Genomic DNA, 21,686 nt, shown 5'->3' on the forward strand with positions numbered 1-21,686 from the left:
TCTTCTCTAATAGGATGGCATGTCTACAAAACTATCACGTTAATGATCACCTCTGATAGTCTGTTTTCTTCAGATTCTCTTGTCAATTCTCTTCAAGTAGGATGACGGGTCCATAAAAAACTATCACGTTAACAGTTACCTCTGATAGTCCCTCAACTTGCCAATCATCTTCAATAGGATGGCAGGACCACAAAACTATCACGTTAACAGTTACCTCTGATAGTCCCTCAACTTGCCAATCCTCTTTAATAGGATGGCAGGTCCACAAAACTATCACGTTAACGGTTACCTCTGATAGTCAAACTTATTAGATAATGGCCTACCTGGTGATGTGACTCTATTCCGACTTTATGAATAGTGCCTCACTAGGTGATGTGCCTTGTCTACCTCTTTTTATTCTCCTGCTAAGTCTTAATCAAGACTGGGGGTTGATTACTTGGAATCCACTGGATTAAGAGTAACGAATCTTTCACATCGTCGAGTTAACATTACACTTCTAACGATCATAATCCCCACAGAGTATGCATTCAGTTTGCATCACTCCCAATTTGTCACGTTAACAATACACCTCTGACAATCAACTTATCAATCCTTGACAATAGGATGATAAGTCCTCAAAATTGCTTAAATCGCAATCTCCCCCAGCAAGACACTAAGTCTTCAAAATACTATCGCTTCTGATGATAAACTCACCTAGCAAGTCTCCCCAGCGAGACGCTAATCCCCAAAATCTTGTGCAAGTCACAAGTACACTTTAAAATCTTGTCACGTTAACAATACACCTCTGATAACCCACTTATCAATCATCGTCAATAAAATGATAAGTCTCCAAAGTTGCTCCAATCGCAATACAAAATTTATCACGTTAACAATACACCTCTGACAACCCACTTATCAATCATCGTCAATAGGATGATAAGTCCCCAAAGTTGCTCCAATCGCAACACAAATCTTGTCACGTTAACAATACACCTCTGACAAATTCACTTATCAATCCTCGTCAATAGAGCGATAAGTCATCAAAATTGCCCGATCACAAATTCTTCTTGTCACGTTAATATCACACCTCTGACAAAATCCACTTATCGACTCTCTTCAATGGAGTGATAGGTCCACAAACTCGTCATGTTAACACTACACCTCTGACAATCAACTTATTAATCCTCTTTAACAGGATGATAAGTCCCCAAAGTTGCTCCAATCGCAACAAATTCTCGTTATGTTAACACTACACCTCTGACAATCAACTTATCAATCCTCTTCAACAGGATGATAAGTCCCCAAAGTTGCTCCGATCGCAACAAATTCTTGTCACGTTAATATCACACCTCTGGCACTTCCAACTTTCTTTCAGTGTTTCAAGTAACACGGGAAGAAACAGCACCAAAAATCCATGCCTTGTATGCATGGGGGACTTTATCTCGATCCCTAATTAGAGATAAGTCTACGCCTAACACGCGTTGCCGGTTAATCTTTCGCCGTGAAAAAAACACCAGGATTCATGCCTGGTGGAATCTATCTCGACCCCTAAACAGAGATAAGCCTGCATCTAACACATGTTGCCGGGTGGTTCGTTCCCGCGAAAATGACCAAGTCTACGTATTCAACATCGTAGCACCAAAATCCATACCTTTCACGTATGTGGGACTTTATCTCGATCCCTGATTAGAGATAAGTCTGCGTCTAACACATGCTGCCGGGTAGCCTATTCCCGTAATAATGGCAAAGCCTACGTATTCAATATCGTAGCAGGTTGTTATTAATAACGCCAAAATCCATGCTTTACACGCATGGGGGACTTTATCTCGATCCCTAATCAGAGATAAGTCCACGCCTAACACGCGTTACCGGTTAGTCTTTTCCCGTAAAAATGACAAAATCTATGTATTCAAAATCATAGCGCTAAGTCTAAGAGAGTTCATTCTTTTAGCACAACGTTACATGTGGAATAAACTTAGACAATTCACATGCTAGCCCGACTCAAACGGTAGTCGGTAAAGGCCTATCAAATCCGTTGACGGCTGAGGGTTTGCCAAAAATCCTACGCACGTTTGCAGACCCATCATCTTAACGGATGTGAGTCGAGACTTAAAACAGATGCGCCAAAGGCAAGTCTCAAAGACTTAGTCAAAAATGCACGGAAGCCACTTCCATGTCTCAAGAGGTCACACCCGTGTTCCAAATTCAAAATACAAGGGATCCTGCGTGTCAAATCCTTTCAACCAAGGTGCCTTCGAAGCGAGTGCAAAGAACAACTCCTTTACGGCAAAGACTCTACAGCTCCAAGATCAAAGTTGAGATCCAAAGTATTCCGAAAATACGTCCTAGTCAACCGTGAACTTTCGAAAACTTTGGAGGGGGTTCTGTAGGCTGTCTAAAAATCACAACAGATAGCTGATCCCCATCAAACACCGATAACGGAAGTTACAATCTGACGACTTCCATAAGGCTACAATTTGAGGACTTTCACGTAGATCGCTGAAGGTTACAATCTGACGACCTTCATGATGAAAGCTCTAATTCAACAGCCTTCACAATCAACATCGGGAGTTACAATCTGATGACTCTCATATTTTTAAGGAGCCAAGGCGAAGGTCACAAGGTGACGATCTTTGCAACGCTCTAGCAAAAGAGACTACAAATTGACGGTCTCTTCATATTAGAATGCAGATATCTCTCAAACCGTAAACGCATATATCTCTCAAACAGTAAGGAATTTGGCGAAATGGAGGAAGCAAACCAAAGCCTTTAGCTTAGTTCGGATGGCTCCGTCTCGTCGAGATAGCCGATTTTCATATATAATTCGTCCAATTCCGACTTACGGTTTAAAAGTTATGACCTATTCTTCGCAGCAAGTCATGTTCTAAAGTCCGTCTGCAAGACTGGACTTCGTCTGAACATTGGACTTAGCCTGAAGCTCGCCGAGCTCGCCTGAGACTCACCTCTGCATCCAAGATTCGAAACGCAGAGGTCATGGTCGCGTTCCAGATTCAAAACGTAGAGGTCGTCCCCGCGTTCTAAACTCAAAACGCAGAGGTCGTGGCCGCGTTCTAGATTCAAAACGCAGAGGTCGTCCCCGCGTTCTAAACTCAAAACGCAGAGGTCGTGGCTGCGTTCCAAACTCAAAACGCAGAGGTCGTGGATGCGTTCCAAACTCGAAACGCAGAGTTTGTGGACTTAAAACGCAGAGCTCAACTCTGCGTTCCAGGTCCAAAAATGCACAGTTCATGCAGAGCTCAACTCTGCGTCCCAACTCTGCGTTTCAGAGTTCACAACGTTACGCGACCTGTGCGTTTTCAGCCTAAAACGTCCCAACTCTGCGTTTCAGAGTTCACAACGCATCGTGGCATGTGCGTTCAGCCACCGAAAATAGGCCCAACTCTGCGTTTTTTAGTCTAAAACATAGAGTTCGGCCCAGAACGCTCAGATTGGCGTTTTGACTCGTTCAAAGCACTAACAGAACGGTTTCAAAACCGTTTTTCCCCACGATTTGGGGAGCTGTTTAAGGGGGGGTTACACCCCACTCAGCCCATTGAGGAGCAAATTAAGGGGGCAGTTACACCCCCTTAATCCCCTATAAATACCTCGAAACTCAATTGAGTTCAGATCCTTCTTTTTTTGGGCAGCAAAGAAGAGATCTTCGGCTAGTTTTTGAGGGGAATTGTTGGAACTTTGGAGACTAGCAACAGGATCTTCTTCATCCTTGGCTTACTAACCGATTTCGGTTAAATCAACTCTTTCACAGAGTTTTTCTAAACTCGCTCTGAGTTATTAACTCGTTAAGAGTTATTTTCAAACTTGCCACGCAAGTCCTCCACAACGTCAAATCGTGAGGAGAAGACCACGTTCCAGTGAATTAAGACGGCATTCGAGGGAGGCACTCCATCGCCACCGTGAAAAACCCAGACTTAAACAAAGGGGAGAATCAAATTCATTCTCCTCTCTTTTGTAATCAGAATCCAAATTGTAATCGATTTTGAGAGAATACAAATTAATTTTTCTTTCATTGTCTTTTTACTGTAAATTTCCAACAAACAGATGTGTTCAAATTAAATGAGTTAATAGCATGCCATCATGAACTTAGTCTTTTCTAAGTTCACGCGTGGCACTTAACAAGCCTTTCACTAATAACTCACTTAAGTTCAACCTCACTAGCACTCACACAGAGAGAAACTAGCTAGCTAAACAAGAAAGAGTAAGGCAAGGAAAGAAAGATAACTCTTATATTGCACTTACAAAAGATTACAACTTTGAAGGGATGGTTTTGCAAATGAAATTTTCCCCTATTTATAGGCCTCAACCCTACATCATAGAGTTTCTCTAGAACATTGTACATCCCTCATAATTTCATACTTTTCTAGAGAATTCTACGATACTCTATTACCTTCTACTACATCCCACTATATTCTAGCACTCTCCACACTACTCTAACACATTCTACTATATTCTAGAGGACTCTACACTTTCTGGAATGTTCTGGAATGTTCTGGAAGATTCTAAACATTCTAGACTATTCTAGAACACTCAAGATTTATGGAAAACATTGTAGAATTAACTATTTACCATGCTTATTTGGTAAAAATCTTTGTCTCTAAGGTGGAATGTAACGTCCTCCCCCATGTAATCTAGTGACGTCCTCGTCGCCTCTTAGGATACTCCTTGATTTTCTCAACAAACTGCCACAATATGTCTACAAGTTCCCAACTATCCTCGCTTTCTGGTAACCCCTTTCATCTCACCAAGTATTTCTTCTTTCGTGGCACTCCGTGTTTGTGAACTATGTGATCGTTAAGTATCTCTTCAACATCCTTATCGTATGAATCAACCATTGCTATAGGCACCCTTGACGACCGACCACGATTTGGATCTTCTAGGTCTTCATAATATGATTTCAACACACTTACATGTAAACACAAGATGGATCTTCAACTTTGGTGCTAATTCAAGACGATAGGCTCTCTCTCCAACCTTCTGCAACACCTCAAGCGAGCCTTCATATTTTCTTATCAACCCTTTATGTGTCTTCTAGAAGATCTTATGTTGTTATGGTAGCAACTTTATCATCACCTTATCTCCTGATCGACAGCTCACATCCCTTCGATTTTTATCCACCCATTTCTTCATCTTCTTAGGAGCATTATCAAGATACATTCTCGTCAAGTTTGCGTGTTCCTTCCAACCCTTGGCCAAGGAGTATGCTGCAAGACTTTTTCCTTCGTACTTATTGTCAAGTATTTCTAGTCACCACCTCGAATAGACTCTTGCCAGTCGACTCACTTTTCTGCAAGTTGTATGAGAATTGGGCAATATCAAGCAACTTAGCCCAATCTCACTGATTAGGACTCACAAAGTGCCATAAACTCCAATAATGCATTGACCCACTCAGTCTGGCCATCTGCCTGTGGGTGAAAGCGAATGGAATAGTGCGGCTTAGATCCAGCATTCTTAATAAGTCTGTCCACAAGTTAGCTGTGGACCGAAGGTCTCCATTGCTGACGATGTGTTGAGGCACGCCCCAATACTTCACCACATACTTAAATAGTAGCTTTGTTGTCTTCTCTGTCATCACATCAGGTGAAGTATGGATAAAAGTAGCATACTTGAAAATTTGTCCACCACCACGTAGTGACGGAGCCACATTAGCCTTGTCCTGGGCAGCTGCCCAGGGCAAGATTTGAAAAAATATATATAACAATGTCGATACATAATTTGAGCTGAATTCATAGAATGTTTGGAATTAGTTTATAGTTAACTGGAGAGATTATATCAAGGACTAAGAAAGAGAATTTATTGTGATAATTAATCATTTATGATGCGTAATTAAATCGGCACACAACCCTGAAAAATTACTCTTGGATGAGTCTAGCAGGATGAGTCTAGCAGTGTCCATACATAATTAAAAAGGAGGTTTTCTTTTTCCCCTGAGGAAGGTGAGGGCGGCGAACATGTCGTCGGCGATGCAGAGGAAGGCGTTCTGATGCGCTCGTAAGGTGTTTTAGACCACCTTTATTTTTCGTCCAGGGCAAAAAATAATTCTGGCTACGCCACTGCCACCACGGTAATGGTCCCGTAGCTTTCGGACCTGGGTAAAGCCATAATGAAGTCCATAGTCACAGTTTCCCACGGACGCTCCACAATAAGCAAGGATTGTAGCAAGCCTCCAGGTAAATAGTTGTCAATCTTGTCTTGTAGACACACTAAGCAAGTTCACTCGTAAGTCGCAACATCACGTCGTAACTATGGCCAATTGTATGTCGTCTCAAGCAATGCTCATCCATGTTGTTGCTCTGGATGTCCCACCCACATCGAGTCATTACATTCTTTCATAAGGTCTTGTCAAAGCTCAAAGGTTAGCCTACTTAGGGACATAGATGCGCCTTCTTTTTGTGTAGAGAATGTCATCCTCCTCCCAAAATTTTCTTGTCTTGCCCTGCTTGGTGAGGGCCATCAAGCTCTTGGCCAAGGACCCTAATTCATGCCTTCCTTGATATTCAAGATGATATATCCATCGATCCGTGCAATATAATGTAGTTCCGCCTTCCTACTGAGTGCAACGGTCACCACATTGGCTTTGCCCGGCTTATACTCAAAAGTGTAGTTGAACTCGACCAAGAAATCTTGCCAATGAGCTTGCTTCGGTGTTAATTCCTTTTATGCTTGAAAATAGCTCGCTGTCACAGTGTCCGTCTTTATCGCGAACTTTGATCCTAGCAGATAGTGCCTCCACATGCTTGAGCAATGCACCAATGCGATCATCTCCTTCTCATGTACTGTATATCAACGCACTCTATCATTCAGTTTCCTGCTCTCATAAGCTATTAGATGTCCATCCTACATGAGTATTCCACCAATAGTGAAGTCTGAAGTGTCAGTTTGTACCTCATATAGTTTGGTAGGATCCGCCAAGCTTAAGACTGACTCTGCTCACTGATCTCATGAAGAACAGACCATGGGCAAGGATGGGGAGATGTCAAGAAGCTTTTGAGGAGCTGAAGAGTGCGGAGTTACATCCCACCTTAGAGACAGAGATTTTTGCCGCCTAAACATGGTAACTACTTAATTCTACAAATTTTTATATAAATCTAGATGTGTTCTAGAAAAGTCTAGAATGTTTTAGAACCTTCCGGAACATTCTTGGTATGTGTAAAGTCCTCTAGAACATAATAGAATGTCCTAGAGTAGTGTGGAGAGTATTAGAATGTAATGGGATGTAGTAAAATGTAATAGAGTATTGTAGAATACTCTAGAAAAGTATGGAACTATGAGGGATGTACAATGTTCTAAAGAAATCCTATGATGGAAGGTTGAGGCTTATAGATAGAGGGGAAACCTCGCTTGCAAAACCATTCCCCCAAAAGTTCTAATCTTTTATGAGTGCAATACAAGAGTTCTAATCTTTTATGAGTGCAATACAAGAGTTCTAATCTTTTATGAGTGCAATACAAGAGCTCGCTTTCTCTTTTAGCTACTTAGTTTGCCTTGGTGTGAGTGCCAGAAGGCTGAAATTAGTGAGTTACTAGTAAAAGGCTTGCTAAGTGCTGCTTGTGAACTTAGAAAAGACCAAGTTCATGACAATACTGTACCTTGAAAGCATGATATGGAAGTTATTTAAACCTAGACCACATGAAGCACCGAGATTCTTGCATATATTCAAGAAATAATAAATGAAACAGAAAATGTGTGCTAGCCTAGTCCTTTTGAGGTGTGTTATATATCACCACCCTAAAAGTGAAACATCCTTGCCACAGATATGAAGTAAGGTGTCTGCAGTGTGAAAGTTCCCATGAGCTCAAGGATCATCATCAGTCGCATCTTGTAAGAGAGACCATGGTGAAACACTACATAATAACACATGCTCCAGCGAGAACGTTACCAGGATAAGCAACTTCGAAGCAATTCCATGCTTGGGATGTTATAAATGTAAACTAATTTTCAAAATAAACTACATAGTAATAGCATTTCAAACCAGCTTCAGTGGTTTACATGGGTATGATACTGGGAAAATCCAGGTTCAAGACCAGGCTATATGCCCTTCATTCAAAAGAAAAGAAATCTAATTAGTTATGAGGATAGCAAAGAACATAATGTATCAGAGTTGGGAACTTGAAATTCTAAGCACCAATCATCATACTTATGCTGTCATATATTTATCACCATAACATACTTCCAATGTCTCAAACATTATGAAAGTCAGTTTTTTTTAATACTTCGAGAATAAAAAGTCAGACGAAGTCCTACAGTATTTAATTAACAGGGCATTATGGAGTCACCTCAAAATTTACAAATGCTAGTACCTAAAAAACTTAGAAGACATAGACTTTGAAAGCAAACACCATCATATGATCAACAACAGAATAATAACAATGTTTCTTGAGGAATAGATTACCGAAAGATCTTTGCATTCTACTGACAATTAAAATGTGAGGTGGTCATAAGGTCAAGAGACTACCTGCACATGCAGACAATTGATGTGCCGATTGTAAATACCACCTCGGTGATGCACAAACTCTTCCTAATAGTTCAAAGTAGAAAACAACAAAGAGAACGATAACTTAACAAGCGCTGAAATTCATTACATTACAACATCCAGCATAAAAATGAAGTCCTTTTTCGGACAATTGCAATTGAGTGTTATACTTTACCTGAGGGACTAACTCTACTTTTAAGAAAATAACAATATCTCTATTACTTTCTCAAGTTGACACCATGAAAAGCTGGGTCTGGCTTGGAAAATGTGACTGATGTATCCTGGAGAATGTCAGTGTGATCAAGTACATGCATGCTTTTTGGCCAAAAACATATCAAAAAAAAGGAATAAGGAAAGAAAAAAATTAGAATTTTAATTAGGATCACACCCCTGAAAGAAATTATATCATACAAATTATATTTTTTTTAAAAGGAAAAACTGTTTTAAACTTGCACAGAGACCCAGTTCATTGTAAAGCCAATTGACCCTTGAAGCCCTGAATTTAAACCCCATCCTCCAGAAGTAGAAAATCCAACATTAAATATCCTGATATGATTATCAGGACCGCGATATCTCATTTTTGAGAAAAAAAAACAACATATAATTATTTTACTCAAAAAATAGTAACAACATAGTTATACATACGCAATCTATGACACCCATTGCTGAATGCCCGAGCGAGATAATCAAAACCTAAACTACCAAAAATTATTGAGAAAAGCCATGAAGAATCTAAAACGTGGATGGAAAGTCAGAACCTTGGAGAATGAGATGAACCAAAAGCAACAAGTTAATGAGCAATGAAATTAATAATGCTCGCCTTAACAAATCACTAAAAAAATCAATCTAACTGTACAAGGCATGCAGAAAAGATACAAATTTTAACATTGAATGCCCAAGTATAATCAGCATAAGCCCCCAATGTATTAAAGCTTTAATCAAACACTCGATACCCAAAAGATAAAATTGAAACCTAGCCTTCGATAACAAGCAAAACAAGGGAAAATTTGAGTCAAGAACACAATTAATAACAAGAACATACCAAAAACACATTAAAGGGGAAGTGGTATTATCATCAACCATTACTACAATTGCCGAAATATGATCATCATAAACCTATAAACAGCTCCCATTTTATCCAAAACAAAAACAAAAATTTGATAAAACCCTCTGAATCAAAAATTTAAGGCCCAGATGACAGAATTGAAACAAAAACGAAAACAACAATCAACTTAGCAGAAAATCCAAAAAAAAACAACTAATAACGAAAATTTTATCAAACCCCATTAAACGGAAGAGGGCTTGGAGTGAAGCAAGTTTAAAGCTTTCCTTGACCGAAGCTATATAATTCTAAAACAAGAAGCTAACTTTGAAGAAGAATCGAACATTTCAACCGAATCCGTAATTTGAGGAAATCCTAATTTCAATAAAGCAGAAAGCATTACCCCGGTTCTTTAACCAAAACCACGAAAACCCTAATTTGATCCCGTTCTTCGTTTCAACGAAGGGATTCGCGCTCCTCAATTGAGTTCGAGAGTGGCAGAACGCGGTTTATTTATAGACGAGAGGAGATCAAAATCGGAGCCGGTGAATTTTCGTCCGCTACGCGTAAATGGCTAAAATGGTAAAAACGAGTAGCGTAAACTATAATAACAATTACGCGTACGCGTATAATGTACGCTTATGTGGGCCTAAATGAACCAAGATAATGGGCCAAAATTTAAGGACATAGACCCATAAACAAATATAAGCGAATATTAAAGGCATACGATTGACCCACAAGCGAACTTTTGTGCTAGAGTGTAGTCTATTGAAGCCCATTTTGGGGGTTTTTTGTTAATAGATTGTTTTTAAAGTAGTATCTTAAATTATTGGAGTTGCTAGTTAGTTCCCCCCATTCATATAAGTTAGGGTAAATTAGTTCCCGTGTTAAGTTGTCATGAGGAGGATTGTAGACAATATTACGTTAAACTCTAACTGAAAACTAATAGACTAATTTAGAGTGACTTATAAGACTAAATAACAATTGCATGATTAAACGGACTAATTAAAACTATGAAAGATTTAAGCGGAACCAGGTGTGCACAACAGGAATTCCCACTATTATTATTGCCTTAAAGAAACAATTTTTCCGTTAATTCTGAGATTAAATAAGCAAATGTTTTGTTAAATTGCAGAGTAAATATGGCAGGAGCGAAATGACAGAATTTTTTCAAACAAGAAGAAGAGAGCTCTGGAGGTTTTGAACAAAGTTCTGATATTTTCATCATTTTGGTTAGGTTCTAAGCCTTTATCAGCTCGAACTGCCAGACTTCAGGAGAGGAGAAAGAAGAAAGCTGCTGATGGACAGTCTACAACTAGAAGGCTTGCGAACACAGTGATTCAGCTGGAATGATTTCTTTCTTCAGATCTATAAACTTGTTTTGTTTTCTGATGGCCAAAACTCTGTTCTTAGTTAAGATAGTCTACTATCTGGTAGTAGTAGTAGCTGACAGCTTTCTTATTCATGCTGGAGATGGATTATACTGTTGTGGTAGAGCTGGAACATGGTTTTGGCTTTTATCTGTGGGGGAACAAGAGTTTTTCTTTTGGTTTGTAATTTCTGTTTGAACTCAAGTGCACATTCTTTTTGGTTGGGAATGTGTATCTTCATGTATCAGCCAATTTTTGGTTAATTTAGATGGCTGGATTACTGTTATGATTAACAGTAGTCCATCCTTTCTCTCAAAAAAAAATTGCAGAGTAAATTAGCGGTGTGTTATCTTTCCAAGTGCCAGAGATCGAGGGGCTGAAGGCCCCTCTCTGTTGCATATTGTATTGCTCAGCCGAAAGCTGGAGCATCCTCGTGTTATTCGATATTGGTGACCATTTTTAATTGATTCTTTTGCTCTCTGAGCTCTCTCTAGCTTTCTCTCTGTTTTCTAGTATTATATCCATCCACATTTCTGTGGACCGATTATAATTGCTAAATCAGCCCATGTAAGCCCAATAAATATTTCTGGGGCTAGACGTGGCCCGGTTTATCATTTTTTTCTTAAGACTGGACCAATCAGAGCATACCTGGGCCGCTGTAGGTTGCCCGGCTAGGGATTAATATGTAAAATTGGGCAATCGTAAAGTTTGTGGATATATAAATCTCATATACTATTTTCATTTCCATTTTTTTTCCTGAAAATAGGAAGGCATGGATCGTGATCACGAATGACTATAACAAAACTCCACAAACTTTTATTTTTATAAAAAAAGGATGGATTACCTCAAAGGTAATCCAGCCAGCTAAAACAAAACTAAAGCAATAAAGATATAGCGCTGACAAGATTCACGTGTTTATATGCAACTAAAACTAATAATATGTGTCTCAAAGGGGGGTTTATCTATCAATAACTCATTCAACAAACCAAGTAGTTATCTAATTTTGATGTTTACATTTTAAACATGTCTATTAGTACAAACAAGGGAAAAAGAGGAGTACGCGCGTGTGAAAGGAGATGTAGAAGAAATTCAACGTAGATGAACATATATAAAATAGAATAAATTTTATAAATAAACTCATTCATATTTTCTTCTAAAAATAGACCCCATTGAGTTTTATTTACAAAAATAGACTCATTTTGTCTTAATCCGGTTCCTAAATAGTCGGGGTTGTCAAACCCGATTATTTAGGAGGTTGTAAACCCCCAATTATAATCCTAAACTCTAACATTCTATGTACTAAATAGTCGAGGTTGACAACCCCGACTATTTAGAAACCGGATTAAAACAAAATGGATCGATTTTTGTAAAAAAAACTCAAAGGTGTCTATTTTTAGAAAAAAAAATTATGAACTGGTTTGTTTAAAAAATTTCTTCATATAAAATATCTTATTGATTTATTTATTTATACCCTACTGCTATTGTGGTCCATAGATGTATGTTTGTCTGCCTTTGGCGTCTCTCGAGATCCTTCGTCAGCGCTGCTCGTTGGCCCGCCTCTTGTATCCAGTCATCACAGAAGTTATTTCATATTATATACCCCCTTAAATCATGGGTGCTGGCAAAAGAATTCCTTTGAATCTTTGTATTTGCAACAGAGCTTTGCTACAGGGACCCAAAATATGGGACCAATAAAGGGGACAAGTGAGGTGTCCCCCTCCTATTGGATAATGAGTTGGCCATCATTAATGATGACCAACTCATTATCCAATAGGAGGGGGACACCTCACTTGTCCCCTTTATGGATCCCATATTTTAGGTCCTTAAAGAATTTTTCTTTGCAACATTATCCACTTAATCATCAATTTCGGAGGAGAAAAATACTTTTAAAATCAACGAGTCATCAGCTTCGTGATCAAAATTTTGGTGCTTTGTTTACAAATTTTACATTCTAGAACGAAGTTAAGCCATAAGGCTAAGTTTGTTTTTTTTTTATCTCCAGACTAGAGAGTATTACATTCTGACGATAATGCTAGGACTGTATTATCATAGAGCTATTTTAATCCAATTCGATATTTGTTTTCACATAGATTAGTATTCCGACTAACGTAAAATAGTCCATATTAGTGTTTGTTTTTAGCAGGATTATGACCGTTTCGATTAATATTGTAAACAAAGTGAACTTTTTGCCCTCGGATCAACCAATATTATATTAATGCATTTGTTTGGGAAAAAATTAAAACTTGAAAATTACCTTGTCAAAAAAGTTAAATACGCTTTAATCAATTTAAAAAAAAAAACTTTCTATGATTAATATTACTCTTAACTTTTTTTGTAAATATTTCATTGTTATCCTAATCAAATGTAATTATCATATCTTCTTTGAATTGGTAATTAAATGATTTATCCTATTCATAATGAAACTTAACATGTTATTGAATTGATAAAATCTTTACTTATTTCAGTTTGTAGAGAAATCTAAACAATATATGCTACCAAGTAGGGGTGAGCACGGTTCGGTTCGGGTCGGTTTTTATTAAAATTTGAACAACCGAACCGAACCACCTACAATTCAAAACCGAACCGAACCATTACAAATCGGTTCGGTGCGGTTCGGTTCGGTTTGTTCGGTTCTAACTTCATCAAGTATAACTTCACTTCAATTTATCTTTTATATATTATTATTACCCTATGCCAGCACGTATTTGTTTTTTAACTTCACTTCAATTTATTATTTTTGCTCATGTATGTATACTGTTTTTAAGTGAAGTAACTTGTCCTTTTGGATTAAATACTAGACTCTCACGTTGTAATTTTTTAGTAACGGACTTGCTTTGTCTTTGTGTAGCAAGCTTTGAATTTGGTCTTTGTGGAGACAAAAAAAGGAGCCGACTCATTAGAACATTGGTTATGTATGAATCAATTCCCTGCAACTGCTATTCATGGTGATCGAACACATCAATAAACTCACAAATCAAAGGCACAAATATATTCGGTTGGTTCGGTTCGGGTCGGTTTGAAAAATTGTCAACCCGACCCGAACCGTCTTACTCATAAAACCGCCTTTTCCGGGTCGGTTCGGGTCGGTTCGGTCGGTTTTTTCGGTTTGAACCGAACCGTGCTCACCCCTACTACCAAGCACTTAAAAGATTGTAGACTTTGTAAAAAGTACCCTCCAAGTTTTTAAATTGCAAAAACACCCCTATAAATTTAAAATTTTATTAAAACATATTGAAAAGTATAAATTTTACTTATTTCAATTTAGTAAAATAATTTAAAAATATATGCTAGCTAGAAACTTAAAGTTTTTTAACTTTGGAGAAAATATCTTATAAATTTTAAAAATTATAAAAACAACCCTAAAAATTCAAGATTTATAGAAAACACCTTGAAAATTTCAAACCTATAAACACACTAAAAACCTACAAAAAAACACAAACAACTCCCAAAATTTATGGAATTTACATTAAACACTCTGAACCTTTTACAAATTGTAAAATAAAACCCACAAAATTATGAATTTATAAAAATCCTAATAATTTTTAACCTAACAGTACATTGAAAATATAGGAATTACAAATACCCCTACATAATTTATATAATTTATAATAAACAATCCTTAAAAATTCAAAAATTATAAAAAAACCTTAAATTTTAAATTTTACAAAAACACCCAGAGAATTTCAAACTTGTTATTAAATAAAAAAAATAGGAATTATAAATAGTCTCTAAACAATTTACAATCTATAGAAAAGACCTATAAGTTTAGAAAATTATAAAAAAATCCTAAAATTCATAATTTACAAACAAAACACCATGAGAAGTTCATGGTCGATATTACCCATAACTTTTTTTGGAAAAGAACAAAATTTTTTTGAAAAAAAAACACCATGAATATACAAAACTACTAACAACCCCTTGAAAATTAAAAATTTACAAAAAATATCATACTCCATTTAAAAGTATAGGTTTAGGAAAACATTTTCATGGTCAATATTACCCATAACTTTTTGGAAAAAAAATATAACTAATTGAAAATATATTAATTTTAAATTTACAAAAAACACCTTTAAAGTTTAGTACATTGCAAATTACCCCTCTAAAGTTTGAAAATTTATAATGGTTTTTTTGTGATTCTGTGATGTCAATGTAATGTTTAATAGTTTTGTGCATTTATAAATTACAAAATTTTTGTATTTTTTACAATTTTTCAAATCTTTTAAGGGTGTTTTTTTTTTGTAGTTTTCTAAATTTTTATTGTGTTTACAGTGTAATGCATAGATACAACAATTAATGATGATATTGAGGAGTAAGTTGTTTTTAAGATGTATTAGGCCATAGTTAAGTGTGCGTATCATTATTCCTAAGCAGTATAGTTTATATATGCAAAAAAAATTAGACAATCTATATGGTGATTAAAAGGATTTTGACTTTAATGTATAGCAGTATAGTTTATGTATAGCTTTTTTATAAATTTAGACAATCCATATAGTTTTGACTGTGGTCATCATAATTTTAATAAGTTTCATTGATTGACTATATAGTTATATAGATCATAGATTACTTTACTTTTTTACATAAACTAATATTTAGCGCTTAATAATTTAAATTAATATTTTTAAATTTAATATAAAGAGAAGCTCTAATAACATTTATTTAATTACCTACAAGATAATACAATCTCAATTCCTATTTTTTATTAAGATTTATTCCATAGTTATGCGTGTCAAGTTAGTAACTAAATTAATAATTATTTATGTTTAAAGTAAGATGATTATAGTTGGTCACTCGTTATGAAATTTTTATGAAGATATATATTTTACTTTCTATAGTTATATGCACTGCCTATATATATTTTATAAATTAGTTGTTAACACTGTTATAAATAGCGGTAAATAGTCCCGCAATAGCGGCGTTAATAGCGTTACCGGTCCCTTCCCGCGACACTATCGCCTGTTACACTATCGCGCAATAGCGCTGACATATTGCGGAATATGTCTATTCACAAAAGCGGTCAATAGTGTGTCATAACGGTAAATAGTGAGTGATTGGATTCAAATTTTGCTTTTTAACAGCTATTTAAAAACGGGTTGAGGCTTATTTTTTTAAAATTAAACTCAACCATTGACCATTGCATTCCACCATATCCTGTGATTTTTAGCAAACTCCCGCCACCTCTCATAGCCTCTGACACCTACCTTAATACTTCCTCTCACCTCCTTCACCGTGAGCTCCTCTTAGGACAGTCCTGTCACCGCTAAGCTCTTCTTCTCGAAGACGATGACTTTTTGACTTTCCCGGTCATCTTCGGTATTACATGATGTTTACATGTCTATTTTATGTTTAGGATTTTTTTAAATCATCCAATATGTACTTTTAGATTTCTTAGATTTTTCTTTAATTTTTTTAGTATTTATACATATCTAAATTAGACCGATATTTGACTTTGCGCTTTTTACCGTTATTTTCCACAATAGCCCAAAATAGCCTTAACGATGTCTCACCGCTACGCGATGCTATCCGCTATCGATAACCTTGGTTGTTAATTTGACATATAGAATTACTTTTCCTTTGTAGAAATCTCTTCTTTGACTTCTGGTTTGTGTAATCACTATATCACCATTCTAGCGTAGAAAAAACCTCATTCTAAATGGCTTCAAGCCAAAATTTGAGCTGAACGGAAATATATACTATTGTTACTATGTGTATAAATTCTTTAAGAAAATCATGTCAACACTTTTTAAATAGAAGAAAATATTATAACCTGTGATATTATAAAAAACTAAATATAGCCAATTGAATGATTAGCAACATAGTACTTACATCAGAAAAGCATGAATAATAAAAAAAGAGGAAAGATAATGGCATTGCCAACAGTACTACCACTAGCAGACTACAACGTAAAATTAACCTATTTTGTGGTGCCAAACTACTGGCCATAAGCATCGAGGTTTTTACATTTATACTTTATAATTTATAAAAAAGGGTCATATAATCTTATATAATAAAATTGATCTAATACTGAATAGTAATATCACTGTGATAATATCGTTATTGGGAAAAATTCTTCATGAACAAGTATGTTTGGCACCACAAAATAGGTTAATTTTACGTTGTAGTTTGCCAAATGGGGTAAGCAATTCTTCATGAAAAGTATGATTGTGATGTGTTTATTTGTAAAAGATTGCTTACCCCAGTTGGAGACAGTGTGCCTATTTATAGTAGATCCAGTCGGGTAATTGTGTATTTTCCCCCAGTCCATGCAGTATGCTTATTCGACAGATATTTTACAGATGTCGGTTGTAGGTGGTATGAGTAATGTGATGGCGATAAAGGAAGCATGGTGCTGACGAAATCCGATGAGTTATTAAGAATTTTGGAGTTAAAGTAATGATAACTCCAACTATGCATTTGTTATGGTAACAGTCAAAAAATTGACTATAAGAGCCCAAAAAGCCATGGTCCTGACCGGCTCAAGAAAATCAGAAGCCCAGACCGAGGTCAAGTCTACTGACCAGTCAAGCGGGCGAGCCCTCTCTCAACCAAGAGTCATCATAACCGACTCGAAGCGCGAGACCAGTCGGTCCTCCACAATTAAGACGACTCTCCGAGCGGACGTCTCGATGACGCTCTCGTCCCAAAACTCACTCGGTTATCGGTCGACAAATTATAGTGACGACTCACGGATCAACCTGCCTCAACTAAATGGATAAGATCCGATCAGGACCACTTCAAATGTCACTCGAAGCTACAGCATTGACCAGTCCCATCAAGATATACGCTCTGACAAGGATCTCCTACACAAGCCGCCTATTCCACTCACATGTCATTTCCCAGAGAATTGTCATGATACTTCTCTGTACACGAGTGACTTCCCTCCCAGTCGCCTGCCGACACTTGGAGGAAGAAAGATGACTCAGCGACCTGTCTGTTCATCTTTCAAACCGCCTCATGTACATAGTCAACAAAAGCCGAGGGTCAAACTTCCCTAGACAAGGGGGCTATAAAAGGAGGTAAGGAAGGTAAGGGCAAAGGAGAAGGCTAACTACTTCTTCTTGCACCTCAATTTTACGCCCCTTAGGTATTTTAATAATTCCAAGAGAAAAAACCCCCTGCAATGACCTCAATGGCCCAGGGGCCTCTCAACAAACTCTCCCCAAGTTCATCAACTGACTTGACCGTCGGAGGTAATGGCCCAGGGGCCTCTCAACAAACTCTCCCCAAGTTCATCAACTGACTTGACCGTCGGAGGTACCACGGGGGAAACTAGCCTCACTCAACAAACTCTCCCCAAGTTCATCAACTGACTTGACCGTCGGAGGTACCACGGGGGAAACTAGCCTCATATTCCTGCGATTCTTGCATGTGTAGGCTATCAGCCCACCCCCGCGCGCTCAGAATCGGGCATAAAGTCGGAGGAGGAGCCTGCCCCAATATTCATCCTCTCCTTCTTCCCCACCGTCGCCAGGATCGAAGCTGCATCCGACTGCGGGAAACCCTCATCGATTGTTTGTTCACAAGCATCAAAAGCATTCAATGTAATGGTGATTGGCTGTCGACGGGGAGTTCGAGAACAAACCGCCTCTCATCTTGGCCTTGCAAGAGAATCGACAAAAGATGCCTTTTATTCGGCTATTTTGGACTAGGAGCTTCTCGAAGGTCTTGCGAAATGAAGAAGCGTGTGGTCGATCCTAACAGCGAGATTTTAGTAAGGACGCTTCTCGATTCAGCCCCTCTTGGGAAGGGTCGAGTGTTAGATCACTCGAGTCGTCCTGCATAGGATAAAGTCGATCTAGTATTTAGTTAATATGGGACACGTGTCGACCCTGGAGAAGAATTAACACTTAGTCATTTATGTGATATAACAACATTTATTTAGTTTCATGAACTAGATAAAAAAAAACTAGCTTTAAGATAGCGTTTTGCCAATTCCTTATTAATACTTATGGCCGGAATGTCCCTCAACTACTCCTCCTTAGCATTATTTGAAACTAGCGCCCTAAAGTTTATACTTCTTTGACTTTGATATCAGAAGGTTTTTTAAGCTTTGATAACCTAAAGCTTACTCCTATTTTAGCTTTAACACCCCAAAGATTACACCTATTGTGGTCACCGTGGGAATAAATTTGGAATCCACGGGACCAATATGGAATTATTCAAGATTTGAGGGATTAACATCTAAATAAGCCTTTTTTAAAGACGAAACCTATATTTAATTTGTTATTGATTTCGCCTCCACTAACCTACCGCTTTCCCGCCACCGAACGCCCTAATTTTCCCGCCGGAAAACAACTGAACTCGTGACCGGTCATTAAAGATAACTAATGTGCCGACACTACTGTAACAGTCTGGATATATAGAATATATATTGTGTAGATCTTTTCATTTAATAAACGTTCCGTTTAAAAAAAGAAAACTAATAAAGTTGATATTTTCTTGCCATAAAAAAATTGATATTTTCTTGTGTTACAAGTATTTTGCTTGTAGTATTATCGTAAATAAAAAAATTCATTTAAAGGCATCAGAAATTTCGTTATAGATTAATATAATTACAAACTAGTAAAAACTAGGGACTGTTGTGTATGATTTTTGATAATAATGTAAAGTAAGATCGTATTCCATTTTGAAAGCTATTTTATACCTTTGAAAAGTTCAAGCAGAACACGGCAAATTCCGGTTTTAGGTTTTCAGTGGAAAAAATACATCGGGAGGAAAAAAGAGAACAAAATAATGAAGATAATTTGTTCTACGGTTTTGCAAAGAGAGGAAGTTATTATTATTATTATTATTTTAAAAGCCTTTTCAATACTTGAAACCATTCAAGTTCAAGAGGTTTTTTGTAAAACTCACCAAATATTTTGTTTACTAATTCTTGAATCTCATGTTAGTGTTGAAGTCAACAGCTTCACCTACATTGGTCACTCAACCACCATTTTAACAATAACCACATACCCCTCTAAGATGGAAAGCATCCCAAGCCAGAGAGTCAAACAAGAGAGTTGAGTATAGAGAGAGAAAGTGAGAAAGATAGGCTTGTGATACAGCATAGCAGTAGTGTAGTAGTTTGTAGCAGAGATAGTATTGAGTGTTATACTACTAAAAAAATTATATTTATCAGTGTCGATCACTCCTCTAAGCTCAAGAAGTGGTATCAGAGTCAGCCTCGTGAATTAACGGTCAGTTTTGTGCGAATCACGCTCTAGTTTGGATGGTTTTCCTTTCTCGATGTTACACAAACTTTTTATTTCCGTAAAAAAAAAAAAAAAAAACACACCCACCTCCACCTTTTAATCAGTGAGTTTTGGCCCTTTTGGGCACTTAAACTTCCTACGGCTGCTTTATAATGTTCGTGTGATATTCTATGTTTGGGCATAGGCTGACGTCGAGATGGGATTAAGTGGGAAAAAATCATTTTTTGTGGCTTCTTAAATTCCCAGAGTTATTAGAGATTTACTAATTTTTATGACATTTTTGTGGTTAGGGGTAAAATGTCCTAACTAAGGGAAGGAAAAGAAATGTAAGATAGGGAAATGAAAGGTAAAGAAGAGGATGAAAAATATAATATCTTGTTCTGAAGTTTTGCAAGAGGAATGGAGGTGAACTTAAATTAAGTTGTTTGGGAGTTCTAATTATGAAAAAGGAAGGGAAGTAAATGAATATTAGCCATTGATTCAATTATGATAGAAGATTAAGATGACTTTTTCATTATTATGAAATTTTACTTTCATTCTCTTCCTTTTCTCTACTTTTCCAATTTGGGAGATGAACAAAATTGAACATTTCTTCCCTCCCTTACCCCTCTAAGAAAAACTCTCAATCAGAATAACTCTCAAACAGAATAACTCTTTGTGTTAGAGAAATTTAGCAGTGAATCAATTCCCCCGCTATAAACAAAAACAAAATTTGTGGAACTCGTCATGATCCGCGTGCCATCGGGTTTGTACCATGACGGTCATTTTCAGTCAGGAATAGCATCGTTATCGAAATCACGCTACCCATTGGTTGAGCGGAGTTTAGCCGGGCCCACGGCTTAAGCTGGCTTGCAACGCGGCGCACGCGGTCATCACCCGCCTCGCGCTCTCTCCGGTCGACGGAGCCCGAGGGTCAACTCGGACCAACCAGTCAATATTCCGCGTTTAACTAAACGTACAATGTCAATACGGTTATAGTTATTACTCGTTTCGAAATAATTGCACTTACTGTTAATCACTTATATTAAAAATACAAATTTCGTTGAGTTTTGTTTGGTCTCCTGTGTGAATTATTTTTCTTGTACCACCGTGTTAGCTGGTATCTCTTTCTTTAAATTAATTATAATTATTATTATCATATAGTTGTCAATCGCCTGCAACCAGGTTCTTATAGACGAAAAAGTCTAAGGACAGTCGCCTTTCGCGTCTGTCCTCGAACGCTCGCTCAAATATAAAGGGGTGGGAGCCAGGTTTAGTTTTAGGTTAGGACTAATTGGAATTTAATTTGAATTTATCGAACTACTCCTTGCGCGAGCACGAGTGCGAGCGTCACTAACAGGGTCGGCCCTAACATTAGGCAGCTAAGGCCTCTGTCTTTAGCCTCATCTTGGGTAAGATCCACTCACCCATAAGTTTTTAAGCTAAACCCTAAGTTCCTAACCCTATTTTCTTTGTCTCCGGTCTCCCACTCCCGCCGCCTCCTCCTCTCTCAGACTCAAAGTCTCAAACATCATCCGCAGGACCGTAGCTCCCAGCCCTCTTCCTACTCCGGTCTTCCCAGTTCCCCCGATAGCCGACCCTCCCCCAAGCTCCTCCGATCTTCCTACTACTCTAGT

General features: G+C 37.5%; 1 long non-coding RNA gene across 8 annotated transcripts in view; it reads right to left on the bottom strand.

Moving 5' to 3' along the window:
- LOC109841084 overlaps nucleotides 1–10,061 on the bottom strand; it is a 30,758-nt gene extending 20,697 nt beyond the window's left edge. For 5 of the 8 annotated variants that reach the window (XR_002247147.1, XR_002247149.1, XR_002247150.1 and 2 more), the window contains exon 1: nucleotides 8,450–10,061. This is a non-coding gene — a long non-coding RNA (uncharacterized LOC109841084). The remainder of the gene's footprint in view (nucleotides 1–8,449) is intronic. The other 3 variants (XR_002247148.1, XR_002247146.1, XR_002247151.1) reach the window with 2 other exon arrangements.

This window comes from Asparagus officinalis, chromosome 5 (genome assembly GCF_001876935.1).
Source record: "Asparagus officinalis chromosome 5, Aspof.V1, whole genome shotgun sequence".
NCBI lineage: Eukaryota > Viridiplantae > Streptophyta > Magnoliopsida > Asparagales > Asparagaceae > Asparagus > Asparagus officinalis.